The sequence below is a fragment of the Ranitomeya imitator genome, chromosome 3, assembly GCF_032444005.1.
Source record: "Ranitomeya imitator isolate aRanImi1 chromosome 3, aRanImi1.pri, whole genome shotgun sequence".
Taxonomy (NCBI): Eukaryota; Metazoa; Chordata; class Amphibia; order Anura; family Dendrobatidae; genus Ranitomeya; species Ranitomeya imitator.
Window position 1 is genome coordinate 284,074,032 of NC_091284.1, and position 21,597 is coordinate 284,095,628.

The following is a 21,597-nucleotide window of genomic DNA, read 5'->3' on the forward strand; positions in this document are numbered from 1 at the left end:
CTGCCTTCCAGGTGCGATGATCAAGGATGTGACCGATAGGATACCAAAGCTCTTCAGCTCCAAGGACGTCCACCCATTTCTTCTGATACATGTTGGCACCAATGACACGGCAAGGAAAGACCTACCGACAATCTGCAAAGACTTTGAAGAGTTGGGGAAGAAAGTAAAGGAACTGGATGCACAGGTAGTTTTTTCTTCTATCCTTCCAGTAGACGGGCATGGCACCAGGAGATGGAACAGGATCCTTGATGCAAACAACTGGCTAAGACAATGGTGCAGACAACAAGGATTCGGATTCCTGGACCACGGTGTGAATTACTGGTACGATGGACTCCTCGCCAGAGATGGACTACACCTCAACAAACCTGGGAAACACACATTCGCCAGAAGACTCGCTACACTCATCAGGAGGGCGTTAAACTAGAAGAAGAGGGGACGGGAAGAAAAACATTAGACTTGAACAAAGAAGACCCAGGAAAACATACTCAGATGGGAGGTAAGAACATTTCTAAAACAATCCACAGCGAGGAGATTGGAACAAAACAAAATCCTCTAAACTGCATGCTCGCAAACGCCAGAAGCCTGACAAACAAGATGGAAGAACTAGAAGCAGAAATATCTACAGGTAACTTTGACATAGTGGGAATAACCGAGACATGGTTAGATGAAAGCTATGACTGGGCAGTTAACTTACAGGGTTACAGTTTGTTTAGAAAGGATCGTAAAAATTGGAGAGGAGGAGGGGTTTGTCTCTATGTAAAGTCTTGTCTAAAGTCCACTTTAAGGGAGGATATTAGCGAAGGAAATGAGGATGTCGAGTCCATATGGGTTGAAATTCATGGAGGGAAAAATGGTAACAAAATTCTCATTGGGGTCTGTTACAAACCCCCAAATATAACAGAAACCATGGAAAGTCTACTTCTAATGCAGATAGATGAAGCTGCAACCCATAATGAGGTCCTGGTTATGGGGGACTTTAACTACCCGGATATTAACTGGGAAACAGAAACCTGTGAAACCCATAAAGGCAACAGGTTTCTGCTAATAACCAAGAAAAATTATCTTTCACAATTGGTGCAGAATCCAACCAGAGGAGCAGCACTTTTAGACCTAATACTATCTAATAGACCTGACAGAATAACAAATCTGCAGGTGGTTGGGCATCTAGGAAATAGCGACCACAATATTGTACAGTTTCACCTGTCTTTCACTAGGGGGACTTGTCAGGGAGTAACAAAAACACTGAACTTTAGGAAGGCAAAGTTTGACCAGCTTAGAGATGCCCTTAATCTGGTAGACTGGGACAATATCCTCAGAAATAAGAATACAGATAATAAATGGGAAATGTTTAAGAACATCCTAAATAGGCAGTGTAAGCGGTTTATACCTTGTGGGAATAAAAGGACTAGAAATAGGAAAAACCCAATGTGGCTAAACAAAGAAGTAAGACAGGCAATTAACAGTAAAAAGAAAGCATTTGCACTACTAAAGCAGGATGGCACCATTGAAGCTCTAAAAAACTATAGGGAGAAAAATACTTTATCTAAAAAACTAATTAAAGCTGCCAAAAAGGAAACAGAGAAGCACATTGCTAAGGAGAGTAAAACTAATCCCAAACTGTTCTTCAACTATATCAATAGTAAAAGAATAAAAACTGAAAATGTAGGCCCCCTTAAAAAATAGTGAGGAAAGAATGGTTGTAGATGACGAGGAAAAAGCTAACATATTAAACACCTTCTTCTCCACGGTATTCACGGTGGAAAATGAAATGCTAGGTGAAATCCCAAGAAACAATGAAAACCCTATATTAAGGGTCACCAATCTAACCCAAGAAGAGGTGCGAAATCGGCTAAATAAGATTAAAATTGATAAATCTCCGGGTCCGGATGGCATACACCCACGAGTACTAAGGGAACTAAGTAATGTAATAGATAAACCATTATTTCTTATTTTTAGGGACTCTATAGCGACAGGATCTGTTCCGCAGGACTGGCGCATAGCAAATGTGGTGCCAATATTCAAAAAGGGCTCTAAAAGTGAACCTGGAAATTATAGGCCAGTAAGTCTAACCTCTATTGTTGGTAAAATATTTGAAGGGTTTCTGAGGGATGTTATTCTGGATTATCTCAATGAGAATAACTGTTTAACTCCATATCAGCATGGGTTTATGAGAAATCGCTCCTGTCAAACCAATCTAATCAGTTTTTATGAAGAGGTAAGCTATAGGCTGGACCACGGTGAGTCATTGGACGTGGTATATCTCGATTTTTCCAAAGCGTTTGATACCGTGCCGCACAAGAGGTTGGTACACAAAATGAGAATGCTTGGTCTGGGGGAAAATGTGTGTAAATGGGTTAGTAACTGGCTTAGTGATAGAAAGCAGAGGGTGGTTATAAATGGTATAGTCTCTAACTGGGTCGCTGTGACCAGTGGGGTACCGCAGGGGTCAGTATTGGGACCTGTTCTCTTCAACATATTCATTAATGATCTGGTAGAAGGTTTACACAGTAAAATATCGATATTTGCAGATGATACAAAACTATGTAAAGCAGTTAATACAAGAGAAGATAGTATTCTGCTACAGATGGATCTGGATAAGTTGGAAACTTGGGCTGAAAGGTGGCAGATGAGGTTTAACAATGATAAATGTAAGGTTATACACATGGGAAGAAGGAATCAATATCACCATTACACACTGAATGGGAAACCACTGGGTAAATCTGACAGGGAGAAGGACTTGGGGATCCTAGTTAATGATAAACTTACCTGGAGCAGCCAGTGCCAGGCAGCAGCTGCCAAGGCAAACAGGATCATGGGGTGCATTAAAAGAGGTCTGGATACACATGATGAGAGCATTATACTGACTCTGTACAAATCCCTAGTTAGACCGCACATGGAGTAATGTGTCCAGTTTTGGGCACCGGTGCTCATGAAGGATATAATGGAACTAGAGAGATTACAAAGGAGGGCAACAAAATTAATAAAGGGGATGGGAGAACTACAATACCCAGATAGATTAGCGAAATTAGGATTATTTAGTCTAGAAAAAAGACGACTGAGGGGCGATCTAATAACCATGTATAAGTATATAAGGGGACAATACAAATATCTCGCTGAGGATCTGTTTATACCAAGGAAGGTGACGGGCACAAGGGGGCATTCTTTGCGTCTGGAGGAGAGAAGGTTTTTCCACCAACATAGAAGAGGATTCTTTACTGTTAGGGCAGTGAGAATCTGGAATTGCTTGCCTGAGGAGGTGGTGATGGCGAACTCAGTCGAGGGGTTCAAGAGAGGCCTGGATGTCTTCCTGGAGCAGAACAATATTGTATCATACAATTATTAGGTTCTGTAGAAGGACGTAGATCTGGGGATTTATTATGATGGAATATAGGCTGAACTGGATGGACAAATGTCTTTTTTCGGCCTTACTAACTATGTTACTATGTTACTATGTTATGATCTGGTGGTTAGAACAAATAGTGGACCAGGTAGTTAGAGCAACAGAAAAGACCTGATAGCACATTAATACAGGACAAGCTCTGGGAAGTGGAAACTCTGCTGACCGCAATCCCTAATCCTATCACGTACACTAGAAATAGCCGTGGAGCGCTCCTATCATGACCTAGGCGCCTCGTCACAGCCTCAGAACTAGCTAGCCCTAGAGATAGGAAAAATAAGCCTATCTTGCCTCAGAGAAAATTCCCCAAAGGAAAAGGCAGCCCCCCACATATATTGACTGTGAGTAAGATGAAATCACAAACACAGAGATGAAATAGATTTAGCAAAGAGAGGCCCGACTTACTAAACAGACAGAAGATAGGAAAGGTCACTTTGCAGTCAGCACAAAACCCTACAAAAAGCCACACAGAGAGTGCAGGGAAAAATACCTTCCGCACCGACTAACGGAGCGGAGGCGCCCCTCTGCGTCCCAGAGCTTCCAGCAAGCAAGGCAAAATTCACATAAGCATGCTGGACAGAAAAAATAGCAAACAAGAAAAAAGCAAAGCGAAACTTAGCTTCTGCTGGAGAAAACAGGTAACCAGGAAGATCCAGGAGCGAACTAGACCAATGCTACAACATTGACAGCTGGCATCGGACAAGGATCCAAGTGGAGTTAAATAGAGCAGCCCACTAACGAATTAGCCTCGTCACCTGTGGAAGGAAACTCAGAAACACCCACAGGCATCAGAGAAAGTCCATGGACAGAACCAGCCGAAGTACCATTCATGACCACAGGAGGGAGCCCGAAAACAGAATTCACAACAGTACCCCCCCTTGAGGAGGGGTCACCGAACCCTCACGAGAGCCCCCAGGCCGACCAGGATGAGCCAAATGAAAGGCACGAACCAGATCGGCCGCATGAACATCAGAGGCAAAAACCCAGGAATTATCCTCCTGACCATAACCCTTCCACTTGACCAAGTACTGGAGTTTCCGTCTCGAAATACGAGAATCCAAAATCTTCTCCACCACATACTCCAACTCCCCTCAACCAACACCGGAGCAGGAGGGTCAACGGATGGAACCACAGGCGCCACGTATCTCCGCAACAACGACCTATGGAACACATTATGGATGGCAAAAGAATCTGGAAGGGCCAAACGAAATGACACAGGATTGATAACCTCAGAAATTTTATACGGACCAATGAAACGAGGCTTAAACTTAGGAGAGGAAACCTTCATAGGAACATAACGAGACGACAACCAAACTAAATCCCCAACACGAAGTCGGGGACCCACACAGCGCCGGCGGCTAGCGAAACGTTGAGCCTTCTCCTGGGACAATGTCAAATTGTCCACCACATGAGTCCAAATCTGCTGCAACCTATTCACCACAGTATCCACACCAGGACAGTCCGAAGACTCAACCTGCCCTGAAGAGAAACGAGGATGGAAACCAGAATTGCAGAAAAACGGCGAAACCAAAGTAGCCGAGCTGGCCCGATTATTAAGGGCAAACTCAGCCAACGGCAAAAAGGACACCCAATCATCCTGATCAGCAGAAACAAAGCATCTCAGATATGTTTCCAACGTCTGATTAGATCGTTCGGTTTGGCCATTTGTCTGAGGATGGAAAGCCGAGGAAAAAGACAAATCAATGCCCATCCTAGCACAAAAGGATCGCCAAAACCTCGAAACAAACTGAGAACCTCTGTCCGAAACGATGTTCTCCGGAATGCCATATAAACGAACCACATGCTGGAAAAACAATGGCACCAAATCACAGGAGGAAGGCAATTTAGACAAGGGTACCAAATGGACCATCTTAGAAAAGCGATCACAAACCACCCAAATGACCGACATCTTTTGAGAGACGGGGAGATCTGAAATAAAATCCATAGAAATATGCGTCCAGGGCCTCTTCGGGACCGGCAAGGGCAAAATCAACCCACTAGCACAAGAACAGCAGGGCTTAGCCCGAGCACAAGTCCCACAGGACTGCACAAAAGAACGCACATCCCGTGACAAAGAAGGCAACCAAAAGGATCTAGCCACCAAATCTCTGGTACCAAAGATTCCAGGATGCCCAGCCAACACCGAACAATGAAGCTCAGAGATAACTCTGCTAGTCCATTTATCAGGGAAAAACAGTTTCTCTGCTGGGCAACGGTCAGGTCTATCAGCCTGAAATTTTTGCAGCACCCGCCGCAAATCAGGGGAGATGGCAGACAAAATTATCCCCTCTTTGAGAATACCTGCCGGCTCAGAAACACCCGGAGAGTCAGGCACAAAACTCCTTGACGGGGCATCAGCCTTCACATTCTTAGAGCCTGGAAGGTACGAAACCACAAAATCAAAACGGGAGAAAGATAACGCCCATCGAGCCTGTCTCGGATTCAACCATTTGGCAGACTCAAGATAAGTCAAATTTTTGTGATCTGTCAAGACCACCACGCGATGCTTGGCTCCTTCAAGCCAATGACGCCACTTCTCGAATGCTCACTTCATGGCCAACAATTCTCGATTACCAACATCATAATTGCACTCAGCAGGCGAAAACTTTCTAGAAAAGAAAGCACATGGCTTCATTCCCGAGCCATCAGAACTTCTTTGCGACAAAACAGCCCCTGCTCCAATCTCAGAAGCATCAACCTCAACCTGAAATGGGAGCGAAAGATCTGGCTGGCACAACACAGGGGCAGAAGAAAAACGACGCTTCAATTCCTGAAAAGCATCCACGGCCGCAGAAGACCAATTGACCACATCAGCACCCTTCTTGGTTAAATCAGTCAACGGTTTAGCAACACTAGAAAAATTAGCGATGAAGCGACGATAAAAATTAGCAAAGCCCAGGAACTTTTGCAGGCTCTTCACAGATGTCGGCTGAGTCCAATCATGAATGGCCTGGACTTTAACAGGATCCATCTCGACAGTAGAAGGGGAAAAAATGAACCCCAAAAATGAAACCTTCTGAACTCCAAAGAGACACTTTGACCCCTTCACAAACAAGGAATTAGCACGAAGGACCTGGAACACCATTCTGACCTGCTTCACATGAGACTCCCAATCATCCGAAAAGACCAAAATATCATCCAAATACACAATCAGGAATTTATCCAGGTACTCTCGGAAGACGTCATGCATAAAGGACTGAAATACTGATGGAGCATTGGAAAGCCCGAATGGCATCACCAGGTACTCAAAATGGCCCTCGGGCATATTAAATGCTGTTTTCCATTGATCGCCCCGTTTAATACGCACAAGATTATACGCCCCTCGAAGGTCTATCTTGGTAAACCAACTAGCCCCTTTAATACGAGCAAACAAGTCGGACAGCAACGGCAAAGGATACTGAAATTTGACAGTAATTTTATTAAGAAGGCGGTAATCAATACAAGGTCTCAAAGAACCATCCTTCTTGGCCACAAAAAAGAAGCCTGCTCCCAACGGTGATGACGATGGGCGAATATGGCCTTTCTCCAAGGATTCCTTTATATAACTCCGCATAGCGACGTGTTCTGGCACAGATAAATTGAACAATCGGCCCTTAGGAAACTTACTACCAGGAATCAAATTAATTGCACAATCGCAATCCCTATGAGGAGGTAGGGCACTGGCTTTGAGCTCATCAAATACATCCTGATAATCCGACAAAAACTCCGGAACTTCAGAAGGTGTAGAAGACGAAATTGACAAAAATGGGACATCACCATGTACCCCCTGGCAACCCCAGCTGGACACAGACATAGATTTCCAGTCCAATACTGGATTATGGACCTGTAGCCATGGTAACCCTAAAACGACCACATCATGCAGATTATGTAACACCAAAAAACGGATATCCTCCTGATGTGCAGGAGCCATGCGCATGGTCAATTGGGTCCAGTACTGAGGCTTATTCTTGGCCAAAGGCGTAGCATCAATTCCTCTCAATGGAATAGGATGCTGCAAGGGCTCCAAGAAAAAAACACAGCTCCTAGCATACTCCAAGTCCATCAAATTCAGGGCAGCGCCTGAACCCACAAATGCCATAACAGAGTAGGAAGACAAAGAACAAATCAGAGTAACGGACAATAGAAATTTAGACTGTACCGTACCAATGGTGGCAGACCTAGCGAACCGCTTAGTGCGCTTAGGACAATCGGAGATAGCATGAGTGGAATCACCACAGTAAATAAATCAGGAATTGGAATCCTAGGCTCTAACATCGGATTCTGAACCACAGAATCTTGAATTTTTTGTACACTTATAGTAAGATTATCCATCAAAGAGGACAGACCTTGAATGTCCATGTCTACACCTGTGTTCTCAACCACCCAGAGGTAAAGGGGAAAAGTGAGACAGAACACGCTGCAAAGAAAAAAAAAATCGTCTCAGAGCTTCACTTATCCCTCTATTGAGATGCATCAATACTTTGGGCCAGCTGTACTGTTATGATCTGGTGGTTAGAACAAATAGTGGACCAGGTAGTTAGAGCACCAGAAAAGACCTGATAGCACATTAATACAGGACAAGCTCTGGGAAGTGGAAACTCTGCTGACCGCAATCCCTAATCCTATCACGTACACTAGAAATAGCCGTGGAGCGCTCCTATCATGACCTAGGCGCCTTGTCACAGCCTCAGAACTAGCTAGCCCTAGAGAAAGGAAAAATAAGCCTATCTTGCCTCAGAGAAAATTCCCCAAAGGAAAAGGCAGCCCCCCACATATATTGACTGTGAATAAGATGAAATCACAAACACAGAGATGAAATAGATTTAGCAAAGAGAGGCCCGACTTACTAAACAGACAGAAGATAGGAAAGGTCACTTTGCAGTCAGCACAAAACCCTACAAAAAGCCACACAGAGAGTGCAGGGAAAAATACCTTCCGCACCGACTAACGGAGCGGAGGCGCCCCTCTGCGTCCCAGAGCTTCCAGCAAGCAAGGCAAAATTCACATAAGCATGCTGGACAGAAAAAATAGCAAACAAGAAAAAAGCAAAGTGAAACTTAGCTTCTGCTGGAGAAAACAGGTAACCAGGAAGATCCAGGAGCGAACTAGACCAATGCTACAACATTGACAGCTGGCATCGGACAAGGATCCAAGTGGAGTTAAATAGAGCAGCCCACTAATGAATTAGCCTCGTCACCTGTGGAAGGAAACTCAGAAACACCCACAGGCATCAGAGAAAGTCCATGGACAGAACCAGCCGAAGTACCATTCATGACCACAGGAGGGAGCCCGAAAACAGAATTCACAACAGTACCCCCCCTTGAGGAGGGGTCACCGAACCCTCACGAGAGCCCCCAGGCCGACCAGGATGAGCCAAATGAAAGGCACGAACCAGATCGGCCGCATGAACATCAGAGGCAAAAACCCAGGAATTATCCTCCTGACCATAGGGGGCGCACCTGGAGGGTTCGGTGGGCTCGTTTCTTTGATCACGGTCTCCTGGGAATACCGGTGTCTGCGAGTAAGTGCCATATAGGACTCTCTACATGATAGCGATCTGTATGCAGGACTATTATGGTCTGTGAATATTGTGGCTATATAGGCTATTTACACTGACATAGGTTGTTTATAATGCATGACTAACCGAGGCAGGTGAATTTTCACTATCAGGATTTCCATCAGGTGGTTCTATGCACTGCATTTCAACCCTTATGAGACTGTGGCAGCTAAGTAGGCTGATTAATAACAATAAGATATATAATATATATTAATTAGAGCTCCACTCTGTTCCATTCCGTTGGACACTTTTTGTTTATTTATGTTTCATTTATCTGTGGATAATTTTAAAAGAATGTTAATAAAGTAAAACTTGATTTTAAATACAAATGTATGGATCTCTTCATGCGGCAGTGGTATGTAAGCCCGCAACTTGGTAGAAATAGTCTTGGAAGTGCCATAGTTTATTGATTGAAGTGGACTATTGTGATAGTGCATATAACATTGACAGCTGGCATCGGACAAGGATCCAAGTGGAGTTAAATAGAGCAGCCCACTAACGAATTAGCCTCGTCACCTGTGGAAGGAAACTCAGAAACACCCACAGGCATCAGAGAAAGTCCATGGACAGAACCCGCCGAAGTACCATTCATGACCACAGGAGGGAGCCCGAAAACAGAATTCACAACACACTATATGGCAGAGCTATGGGACAAAAATGAATGGTGCAGAGCACTATATGCCAGAGCCATGGGACAAAAATGAACGGTGCAGAGCACTATATGGCAGAGCTATGGGACAAAAATGAATGGTGCAGAGCACTATATGGCAGAGCTATGGGGCAATAATGAATGGTGCAGAGCACTATATGGCACAGCTATGGTACAAAAATGAACGGTGCAGAGTACTATATGGCACAGCTATGGGACAAAAATGAACGGTGCAGAGCACTATATGGCACAGCTATGGGACAATAATGAACGGTGCAGAGCACTATATGGCACAGCTATGGGACAAAAATGAATGGTGCAGAGCACTATATGACAGAGCCATGGGACAAAAATGAACGGTGCAGAGCACTATATGGCACAGCTATGGGACAAAAATGAATGGTGCAGAGCACTATATGGCAGAGCTATGGGGCAATAATGAATGGTGCAGAGCACTATATGGCACAGCTATGGGACAAAAATGAACGGTGCAGAGCACTATGTGGCACAGCTATGAGACAAAAATGAACGGTGCAGAGCACTATATGGCACAGCTATGGGACAATAATGAACGGTGCAGAGCACTATATGGCACAGCTATGGGGCAAGAATGAACGGTGCAGAGCACTATATGGCACAGCTATGGGACAAAAATGAATGGTGTAGAGAACTATATGGCACAGCTATGGGGAAATAATGAACGGTGCAGAGCACTATATGGCACAGCTATAGGACAATAATGAACGGTGCAGAGCACTATATGGCACAGCTATGGGGCAATAATGAATGGTGCAGAGCACTATATGGCACAGCTATGGGGCAATAATGAACGGTTCTGAGCATTGTATATGGGGCACAGCTTTATATGGAGCATCTATGGGGCAATAATGAACTGTATGGAGCATTATATGTGGCACATTTTTATATAGAGCATTGTATATGGGGCACAGCTTTATATGGAGCATCTATGGGCCCATCATGAAGTGTATGGAGCATTATATGGGGCTCCTGATTCAATATGGATATTCAAAAACACTTAACCTACTGATGTCTCAATTAATTTTACTTTTATTAGTATCTATTTTTATTTTTGACATTAACCGGTAGCTGCTGCATTTTCCACCCTAGGCTTATACTCGAGTCAATAAGTTTTCCCAGTTTTTTGTAGCAAAATTAGGGGGGTCGGCTTATACTCGGGTCGGCTTATACTCGAGTATATACGGTAACTTTTTTTTGGAAACATTTTACTTCAGAACCATTTTTTTTATTTTCACAAGTGTAAAAACAGAAAATAAACCATAAATTTTGTTGTGCAATTTCTCCTGAATACGGCGATACTACATACGTGGGGGTAAACCACTGTTTCGACGCACCGCAGAGCTTGGAACAGAAGGAGTGCCATTTTACTTTTTCAATGTAGAATTGGCTGGAATTGAGATCGGACGCCATGTCGCGTTTGGAGAGCCCTTGATGTGCCTAAACAGTGGAAACCCCCCACAAGTGACACCATTTTGGAAACTAGACCCCGGAACTTATCTAGATGTGTGGTGAGCATTTTGAACCCCCAAGTGCTTCACAGAAGTTTATAACGTAGAGCCGTGAAAATAAAAAATCGCATTTGTTTACACAAAAATTATCTTTTCGCCCACAAATTCTTATTTTCACAAGAGTAACAGGAGAAATTAGACCACAAAAGTTGTTGTGCAATTTCTCATGAGTACGTCGATACCCCATATGTGGGGGTAAACCACTGTTTGGGCACACTGCAGAGCTTGGAAGAGAAGGAGTGCAGTTTTACTTTTTCAATGTAGAATTGGCTGGAATTGAGATCGGACGCCATGTCGCATTTGGAGAGCCCCTGATGTGCCTAAACAGTGGAAACCCCCCACAAGTGACACCATTTTGGAAACTAGACCCCTTAAGGAACTTATCTAGATGTGTGGTGAGCACTTTGAACCCCCAAGTGCTTCACAGAAGTTTATAACGTAGACCCGTGAAAATAAAAAAATCGCATTTTTTCTACAAAAATGATATTTTTGCCCCCAAACTTTTATTTTTACAAGGGTAACAGGAAAATTTAGACCATAATAGTTGTGCAATTTCTCCTGAGTACGTCGATACCCCATATGTGGGGGTAAACCACTGTTTGGGCGTACTGCAGAGCTTGGAAGAGAAGGAGTGCCGTTTTACTTTTTCAATGTAGAATTGGCTGGAATTGAGATCGGACGCCATGTCGCGTTTGGAGAGCCCCTGATGTCCCTAAACAGTAGAACCCCCCACAAGTGACAACATTTTGGAAACTAGACCCCCCATTGAACTTATCTAGATGTGTGGTGAGAGCTTTGAATGCCCAAGTGCTTCACAGAAGTTTATAATGCAGAGTCGTGAAAATAAAAAATATTTTTTTTTCCACAAAAAATATTTTTTAGCCCCCAAGTTTTTATTTTCACAACGATAACAAGAGAAATTGGACCCCAAAAGTTGTTGTACAATTTGTCCTGAATATACTGGCACACAGCAGAGCTCGGAAGGGAAGGAGCCTTGTTTTGGAATGCAGACTTTGATGGAATGGTCTGCGGGCGTTATGTTGCGTTTGCAGAGCTCCTGATGTACCTAAACAGTAGAAACCCCCCACAAGTGACCCCATTTTGGAAACTAGACCCCCGAAGGAACCTCACATTTGAAGTCAGTTTGAGGGGTCTATATGGCTGAAAATACCCAAAAGCAAAACCATTCTAAAAACTGCACACCTCAAGGTGCTCAAAACCACATTCAAGAAGTTTATTAACCCTTCAGGTGTTTCACAGCAGCAGAAGCAACATGGAAGGAAAAAATGAACATTTAACTTTTTAGTCACATAAATGATATTTTAGCAACATTTTTTTATTTTATCAAGGGTAAAAGGAGAAACTGGACACCGAAAGCTGTTGTCCAATTTGTCCTGAGTACGCCAATACCACATATGTGGGAGGGAACCACTGTTTGGGCATGGCAGGGCGCAGAAGGGAAGGAGCACCATTTGACTTTTTGAATGAAAAGTTTGGTCCAATCTTTAGCGACACCATGTAGCGTTTGGAGAGCCCCTGTGTGCCTAAAGATTGGAGCTCCCCCACAAGTGACCCCATTTTGGAAACTAGACCCCCCATTGAACTTATCTAGATGTGTGGTGAGAACTTTGAATGCCCAAGTTCTTCACAGAAGTTTATAATTCAGAGTCATGAAAATAAAAAATATTTTTTTTCCACAAAATATATTTTTTAGCCCCAAGTTTTTATTTTAACAACGATAACAAGAGAAATTGGACCCCAAAAGTTGTTTTCCAATTTCTCCTGAATATGCTGGTACCCCATATGTGGGGGTCAACCATTGTTTGGGCACACAGCAGAGCTCGGAAGGGAAGGAGCCTTGTTTTGGAATGCAGACTTTGATAGAATGGTCTGCGGGCGTTATGTTGCGTTTGCAGAGCCCCTGATGTACCTAAACAGTAGAAACCCCCCACAAGTGACCCCATTTTGGAAACTAGACCCCCGAAGGAACCTCACATTTGAAGTCAGTTTGATGGGTCTATGCGGCTGAAAATACCCAAAAGCGAAACCATTCGAAAAACTGCACACCTCAAGGTGCTCAAAACCACATTCAAGAAGTTTATTAACCCTTCAGGTGTTTCACAGCAGCAGAAGCAACATGGAAGGAAAAAATAAACATTTAACTTTTTAGTCACATAAATGATATTTTAGCAACATTTTTTTATTTTATCAAGGGTAAAAGGAGAAACTGGACACCGAAAGCTGTTGTCCAATTTGTCCTGAGTACGCCGATACCACATATGTGGGAGGGAACCACTGTTTGGGCATGGCAGGGCTCGGAAGGGAAGGAGCACCATTTGACTTTTTGAATGAAAAGTTTGCTCCAATCTTTAGCGACACCATGTAGCGTTTGGAGAGCCCCTGTGTGCCTAAAGATTGGAGCTCCCCCACAAGTGACCCCATTTTGGAAACTAGACCCCCCATTGAACTTATCTAGATGTGTGGTGAGAACTTTGAATGCCCAAGTTCTTCACATAAGTTTATAATTCAGAGTCATGAAAATAAAAAATATTTTTTTTCCACAAAATATATTTTTTAGCCCCCAAGTTTTTATTTTCACAACGATAACAAGAGAAATTGGACCCCAAAAGTTGTTGTCCAATTTCTCCTGAATATGCTGGTACCCCATATGTGGGGGTCAACCATTGTTTGGGCACACAGCAGAGCTCGGAAGGGAAGGAGCCTTGTTTTGGAATGCAGACTTTGATAGAATGGTCTGCGGGCGTTATGTTGCGTTTGCAGAGCCCCTGATGTACCTAAACAGTAGAAACCCCCCACAAGTGACCCCATTTTGGAAACTAGACCCCCGAAGGAACCTCACATTTGAAGTCAGTTTGAGGGGTCTATGTGGCTGAAAATACCCAAAAGCGAAACCATTCGAAAAACTGCACACCTCAAGGTGCTCAAAACCACATTCAAGAAGTTTATTAACCCTTCAGGTGTTTCACAGCAGCAGAAGCAACATGGAAGGAAAAAATGAACATTTAACTTTTTAGTCACATAAATGATATTTTAGCAACATTTTTTTTATTTTATCAAGGGTAAAAGGAGAAACTGGACACCGAAAGCTGTTGTACAATTTGTCCTGAGTACGCCGATACCACATATGTGGGAGGGAACCACTGTTTGGGTATGGCAGGGCTCGGAAGGGAAGGAGCACCATTTGACTTTTTGAATGAAAACTTTGCTCCAATCTTTAGCGACACCATGTAGCGTTTGGAGAGCCCCTGTGTGCCTAAAGATTGGAGCTCCCCCACAAGTGACCGCATTTTGGAAACTAGACCCCCCATTGAACTTATCTAGATGTGTGGTGAGAACTTTGAATGCCCAAGTTCTTCACAGAAGTTTATAATTCAGAGTCATGAAAATAAAAAATATTTTTTTTCCACAAAATATATTTTTTAGCCCCCAAGTTTTTATTTTCACAACGATAACAAGAGAAATTGGACCCCAAAAGTTGTTGTCCAATTTCTCCTGAATATGCTGGTACCCCATATGTGGGGGTCAACCATTGTTTGGGCACACAGCAGAGCTCGGAAGGGAAGGAGCCTTGTTTTGGAATGCAGACTTTGATAGAATAGTCTGCGGGCGTTATGTTGCGTTTGCAGAGCCCCTGATGTACCTAAACAGTAGAAACCCCCCACAAGTGACCCCATTTTGGAAACTAGACCCCCGAAGGAACCTCACATTTGAAGTCAGTTTGAGGGGTCTATGTGGCTGAAAATACCCAAAAGCGAAACCATTCGAAAAACTGCACACCTCAAGGTGCTCAAAACCACATTCAAGAAGTTTATTAACCCTTCAGGTGTTTCACAGCAGCAGAAGCAACATGGAAGGAAAAAATGAACATTTAACTTTTTAGTCACATAAATGATATTTTAGCAACATTTTTTTATTTTATCAAGGGTAAAAGGAGAAACTGGACACCGAAAGCTGTTGTCCAATTTGTCCTGAGTACGCCGATACCACATATGTGGGAGGGAACCACTGTTTGGGCATGGCAGGGCTCGGAAGGGAAGGAGCACCATTTGACTTTTTGAATGAAAAGTTTGCTCCAATCTTTAGCGACACCATGTAGCGTTTGGAGAGCCCCTGTGTGCCTAAAGATTGGAGCTCCCCCACAAGTGACCCCATTTTGGAAACTAGACCCCCCATTGAACTTATCTAGATGTGTGGTGAGAACTTTGAATGCCCAAGTTCTTCACAGAAGTTTATAATTCAGAGTCATGAAAATAAAAAATATTTTTTTTCCACAAAATATATTTTTTAGCCCCCAAGTTTTTATTTTCACAACGATAACAAGAGAAATTGGACCCCAAAAGTTGTTGTCCAATTTCTCCTGAATATGCTGGTTCCCCATATGTGGGGGTCAACCATTGTTTGGGCACACAGCAGAGCTCGGAAGGGAAGGAGCCTTGTTTTGGAATGCAGACTTTGATAGAATGGTCTGCGGGCGTTATGTTGCATTTGCAGAGCCCCTGATGTACCTAAACAGTAGAAACCCCCCACAAGTGACCCCATTTTGGAAACTAGACCCCCGAAGGAACCTCACATTTGAAGTCAGTTTGAGGGGTCTATGTGGCTGAAAATACCCAAAAGCAAAACCATTCGAAAAACTGCACACCTCAAGGTGCTCAAAACCACATTCAAGAAGTTTATTAACCCTTCAGGTGTTTCACAGCAGCAGAAGCAACATGGAAGGAAAAAATGAACATTTAACTTTTTAGTCACATAAATGATATTTTAGCAACATTTTTTTATTTTATCAAGGGTAAAAGGAGAAACTGGACACTGAAAGCTGTTGTCCAATTGGTCCTGAGTACGCCAATACCACATATGTGGGAGGGAACCCCTGTTTGGCCATGGCAGGACTCGGAAGGGAAGGAGCACCATTTGACTTTTTGAATGAAAAGTTTGCTCCAATCTTTAGCGTCACCATGTAGCGTTTGGAGAGCCCCTGTGTGCCTAAACATTGGAGCTCCCCCACAAGTGACCCCATTTTGGAAACTAGACCCCCAAGGAACTTATCTAGATGTGTGGTGAGCACTTTAAACCCCCAAGTGCTTCACAGAAGTTTAAAATGCAGAACTGTGAAAACCTGTGATGTACCTAAACAGTAGAAACCCCCCACAAATGACCCTATCTTGGAAAATAGACCCCCCAAGGAACTTATCTAGATATGTGGTGAGAACTTTGAATGCCCAAGTGCTTCACAGAAGTTTAGAATGCAGATTCGTGAAAATAAAAAATATATTTTTTTCCACAAAAAATATATTTTAGCCCCCAAGTTTTTATTTTCACAAGGGTAACAAGAGAAATTGGACCCCAAAAATTGTTGTCCAATTTGTCCTGAGTATGCTGGTACCCAATATGTGGGGGTAAACCACTGTTTGGGCGCACAGCAGAGCTCAGAAGGGAGGGAGCACCATTTGACTTTTTGATGTACCTAAACAGTGGAAACCCCCCAATTCTAACTCCAACCCTAACCCCAACACACCCCTAACCCTAATCCCAACCCGATCCATAATCCTAATCACATCTGTTGTGAATTCTGCTCTTGGGTTCCCTCCAGTGGTTGTAGGTGGGAATGCAGTTGTCTCTGAGTCACAGTCTTGGCCAGGTGTATCTGCTAATTGCTGATCTGACTGGGATATTTAGGTGTGCAGGATTCATTAGCCCTTGCCAGTTGTCAATGTTTCTTTGGAAGTATTGGATCTCTGCCTGGCCTCTCCTGCTTAACTGCCAGTTCAGCAAAGATAAGTGTCTGTTTCTTTTTCTGGAGCACATATGCTGTGTGCTTATTTTCAGTGCTGATCTTTTGTTTCTATTTGTCCAGCTTATACTGTGTCAGTTGTTTTTCTCAGTCTGGTTGGATTCTCTGAAGTTGCAGATATACTCTCCACATCTTTAGTTAGGTGGTGGAGTTTTGTATTTTCTGCTGTGGATATTTTTGTAGTATTTTTATGCTGACCGCTTAGTATCCTGTCCTGTCTTTTTCTATTTAGCTAGAATTGACCTCCTTTGCTAAGCCTGTTTTCTGCCTGCGTGTGTCTTTTCCTCTCCAACTCACAGTAATTATTTGTGGGAGGCTGCCTATCCTTTGGGGGTCTACTCTGAGGCAAGATAGTTTTCCTATTTCCATCTTTAAGGGTATTTAGTCCTCCGGCTGTGTCGAGGTGTCTAGGTTTTGTTAGGCACACCCCACGGCTACTTCTAGTTGCGGTGATAAGATCAGGGTTTGCGGTCAGTATAGTTACCACTTACTCCAGTGAAGGTTTTCATGCTGCTCCAAGGCCACCTAATCATAACAGTGCAACTGGCCAATAATGAGTTAAATGCATCTCAGAAGAAGGGAAGAAAGGTCTTGAGCCATTTTTTTTTCTTCAGTCTACTTTGTCTACTCCTCCCTCTTAATCCCTGGGTGGCTGAAGAGCCTTGTGCTAGCATGAATGTTCAGGAATTAGCTTCTCGTGTAGACCAGCTTGCTGCTAGAGTACAGGGTATTTCTGATAACATTGTTCAGACTCCTGTTTTAGAACCGAAGATTCCTACTCCTGATTTGTTTTTTGGTGACAGGTCCAAATTTTTGAGTTTTAAAAACAACTGTAAACTGTTTTTTGCTTTGAGACCTCGATCCTCTGGTGATTCCATTCAACGGGTTAAAATCATCATCTCCCTGCTGCGTGGTGATCCACAGGATTGGGCATTTTCCCTGGAATCTGGGGATCCTGCTTTGCTTAATGTAGACTCCTTCTTTCAGGCGTTAGGATTACTGTATGATGAACCTAATTCGGTGGATCAAGCTGAGAAGACCTTGTTGGCCCTGTTTCAGGGGCAAGAGGCGACTGAATTGTATTATCAGAAATTCAGAAAATGGTCTGTGTTGACTAAATGGAATAATGATGCTTTGGCGGCAATTTTCAGAAAGGGTCTTTCTGAATCCGTTAAAGATGTTATGGTTTCCCACACCCTCCAATCTGAGTGATGCTATTTCTCTGGCCATTCAGATTGACCGGCGCTTGCGGGAGCGCAGAACTGTGCGCGCTATGGCGTTATCCTCAGAGCAAATTCCTGAGCCTATGCAGTGTGATAGGATTCTGTCTAAAACAGAACGACAAGGTTTCAGACGTCTCAATAGGTTGTGTTATTATTGTGGCGACGCTTCCTATGTCATTTCTGTCTGCCCTAAGCGGACAAAGAGGATCGCCAGTTCATTTACCATCAGTACTGTACAACCTAAATTTTTGTTATCTGTGTCCTTGATCTGCTCATTGTCATCATTTTCTGTCATGGCGTTTGTGGATTCAGGCGCCGCCTTGAACTTAATGGACTTTTAGTTTGCCAGGCATTGTGGGTTTCCCTTGCAGCCTTTGCAGAACCCTATTCCTTTAAGGGGCATTGATGCTACATCCTTGGCTAAAAATAAGCCCCAGTTTTGGACACAGGTGACCATGCGCATGGCGCCAGCCCATCAGGAAGATTGTCGATCTCTGGTGTTGCATAATTTGCATGATGCTATCGTGCTGGGTTTTCCCTGGTTACAGGTACATAATCCTGTTTTGGATTGGAAGTCCATGTCTGTGACTAGTTGGGGTTGTCAGCGGGTTCATAATGATGTTCCTCTGATGTCTATCGCCACTTCTCCCTCTTCTGAAATTCAGGAGTTTTTGTCTGATTTTCAGAATGTATTCGATGAGTCCAAGTCCAGTTTCTTTCCACCGCACAGGGACTGCGATTGTGCTATTGACTTGATTCCAGGCTGTAAGTTTCCTAAGGGCCGACTTTTCAACCTGTCTGTACCTGAACATGCCACCATGCGGAGCTATATTAAGGAGTCTTTGGAGAAAGGGCATATTCGGCCATCTTCTTCACCGTTGGGAGCGGGGTTCTTTTTTGTTGCTAAAAAAGATGGTTCCTTAAGACCCTGTATTGATTATCGCCTCTTGAATAAGATCACGGTCAAGTTTCAATATCCTTTACCTTTGCTTTCCGATTTGTTTGCTAGGATTAAGGGAGCTAGTTGGTTTACTAAGATTGACCTTCGGGGGGCTTATAATCTTGTTCGTATTAAGCAGGGTGATGAATGGAAAACTGCGTTTAACACGCCCGAAGGCCATTTTGAATACCTTGTGATGCCATTCGGACTCTCTAATGCTCCATCTGTTTTTTAGTCCTTCATGCATGATATCTTCCGGGATTATCTTGATAAATTCTTGATTGTATATTTGGACGATATTTTGATTTTTTCCGATGATTGGGAGTCTCATGTGCAGCAGGTCAGGATGGTATTTCAGATCCTTCATGACAATGCCTTGTTTGTGAAAGGGTCTAGGTGTCTTTTTGGGGTGCAGAATGTTTCCTTTTTGGGCTTTATTTTTTCTCCCTCGTCTATAGAGATGGATCCTGTTAAGGTTCAGGCCATTCATGATTGGATTCAGCCCACATCCGTGAAGAGCCTTCAGAAATTTTGGGGTTTTGCTAATTTTTATCGCCGTTTCATTGCTAATTTTTCCAGCGTGGTTAAACCTTTGACTGTTTTGACGAAGAAGGGCGCTGATGTGGCGAATTGGTCCCCTGCGGCTGTCTCTGCCTTTCAGGAACTTAAACGTCGTTTTACTTCTGCTCCAGTGTTGCGTCAACCGGATGTTTCTCTTCAGGTTGAGGTTGACGCTTCTGAGATTGGGGCAGGGGCTGTTTTGTCTCAGAGGGATCCTGTTGGTTCCTTAATGAAACCGTGTGCCTTCTTTTCCCGTAAGTTTTTGCCTGCTGAACGCAATTATGATGTCGGCAATCGGGAGTTGTTGGCTATGAAGTGGGCGTTTGAGGAGTGGCAACATTGGCTTGAGGGAGCTAAGCACCGTATTGTGGTCTTGACCGATCATAAGAATCTGATTTACCTCGAGTCTGCCAAACGGTTGAATCCTAGACAGGCTCGATGGTCCTTGTTTTTTTCTCATTTCGATTTCATGGTCTCGTACCTTCCATTTTCTAAGAATATTAAGGCTGATGCCCTCTCTAGGAGTTTTTTGCCTGATTCTCCTGAGGTCTTGGAACCGGTCGGTATTCTGAAAGAAGGGGTGTTCCTTTCTGCCATTTCTCCTGATTTACGACGGGTTCTTCAGGAATTTCAGGCTGACAAACCTGACCGTTGTCCTGTGGGGAAACTGTTTGTTCCTGACAGATGGAGTAGTAGAGTGATTTCTGAGGTTCACTGTTCCGTGTTGGCTGGTCATCCTGGCATTTTTGGTACCAGAGACTTGGTTGGTAGGTCCTTTTGGTGGCCTTCTTTGTCGCGTGATGTGCGTTCTTTTGTGCAGTCCTGTGGGACTTGTGCGCGGGCCAAGCCTTGTTGCTCCCGTGCTAGTGGGTTGCTTTTGCCATTGCCGTCCCTGAGAGGCCCTGGACGCATATTTCTATGGATTTTATTTCTGATCTTCCGGTCTCCCAGAAAATGTCTGTTATCTGGGTTGTTTGTGACCGGTTCTCTAAGATGGTTCATTTGGTGCCTTTGCCTAAATTGCCTTCCTCTTCAGATTTGGTTCCGTTGTGTTTTCAGCATGTGGTTCATTTGCATGGTATTCCGGAGAATATTGTGTTCGACAGAGGTTCCCAGTTTGTTTCTAGGTTTTGGCGGGCCTTTTTTACTAGGCTGGGCATTGATTTGTCTTTTTCTTCTGCATTTCATCCTCAGACAAATGGCGAGACCGAGCGAACTAATCAGACTTTGGAGACTTATTTGAGATGCTTTGTGTCTGCTGATCAGGATGATTGGGTGGCTTTCTTGCCATTGGCCGAATTTGCCCATAATAATCGGGCCAGTTCGGCTACCATGGTTTCGCCTTTCTTTTGTAATTTTGGTTTTCATCCTCATTTTTCTTCTGGGCAGGTTGAGCCTTCTGACTGTCCTGGTGTGGATTCTGTGGTGGACAGGTTGCAGCAGATTTGGGCTCATGTGGTGGACAATTTGGTGTTGTCTCAAGAGGAGGCTCAACGTTTTGCTAATCGTCGTCGGTGTGTTGGTTTCCGGCTTCGGGTTGGGGATCTGGTCTGGTTGTCTTCCCGTCATGTTCCTATGAAGGTTTCTTCTCCTAAATTTAAGCCTCGGTTTATTGGTCCTTATAGGATTTCTGAGATTATTAATCTGGTGTCTTTTCGACTGGCGCTTCCGGCCTCTTTTGCTATCCATAATGTCTTCCATAGATCTTTGTTGCGGAAATATGTGGAGCCGGTTGTTCCCTCTGTTGATCCTCCGGCCCCTGTGTTGGTTGATGGGGAGTTGGAATATGTTGTTGAGAAGATTTCGGATTCCCATTTTTCGAGGCGGAAGCTTCAGTACCTTGTCAAATGGAAGGGTTATGGCCAGGAGGATAATTCTTGGGTTTTTACCTCTGATGTCCATGCTGCTGATTTGGTCCGTGCCTTTCATCTG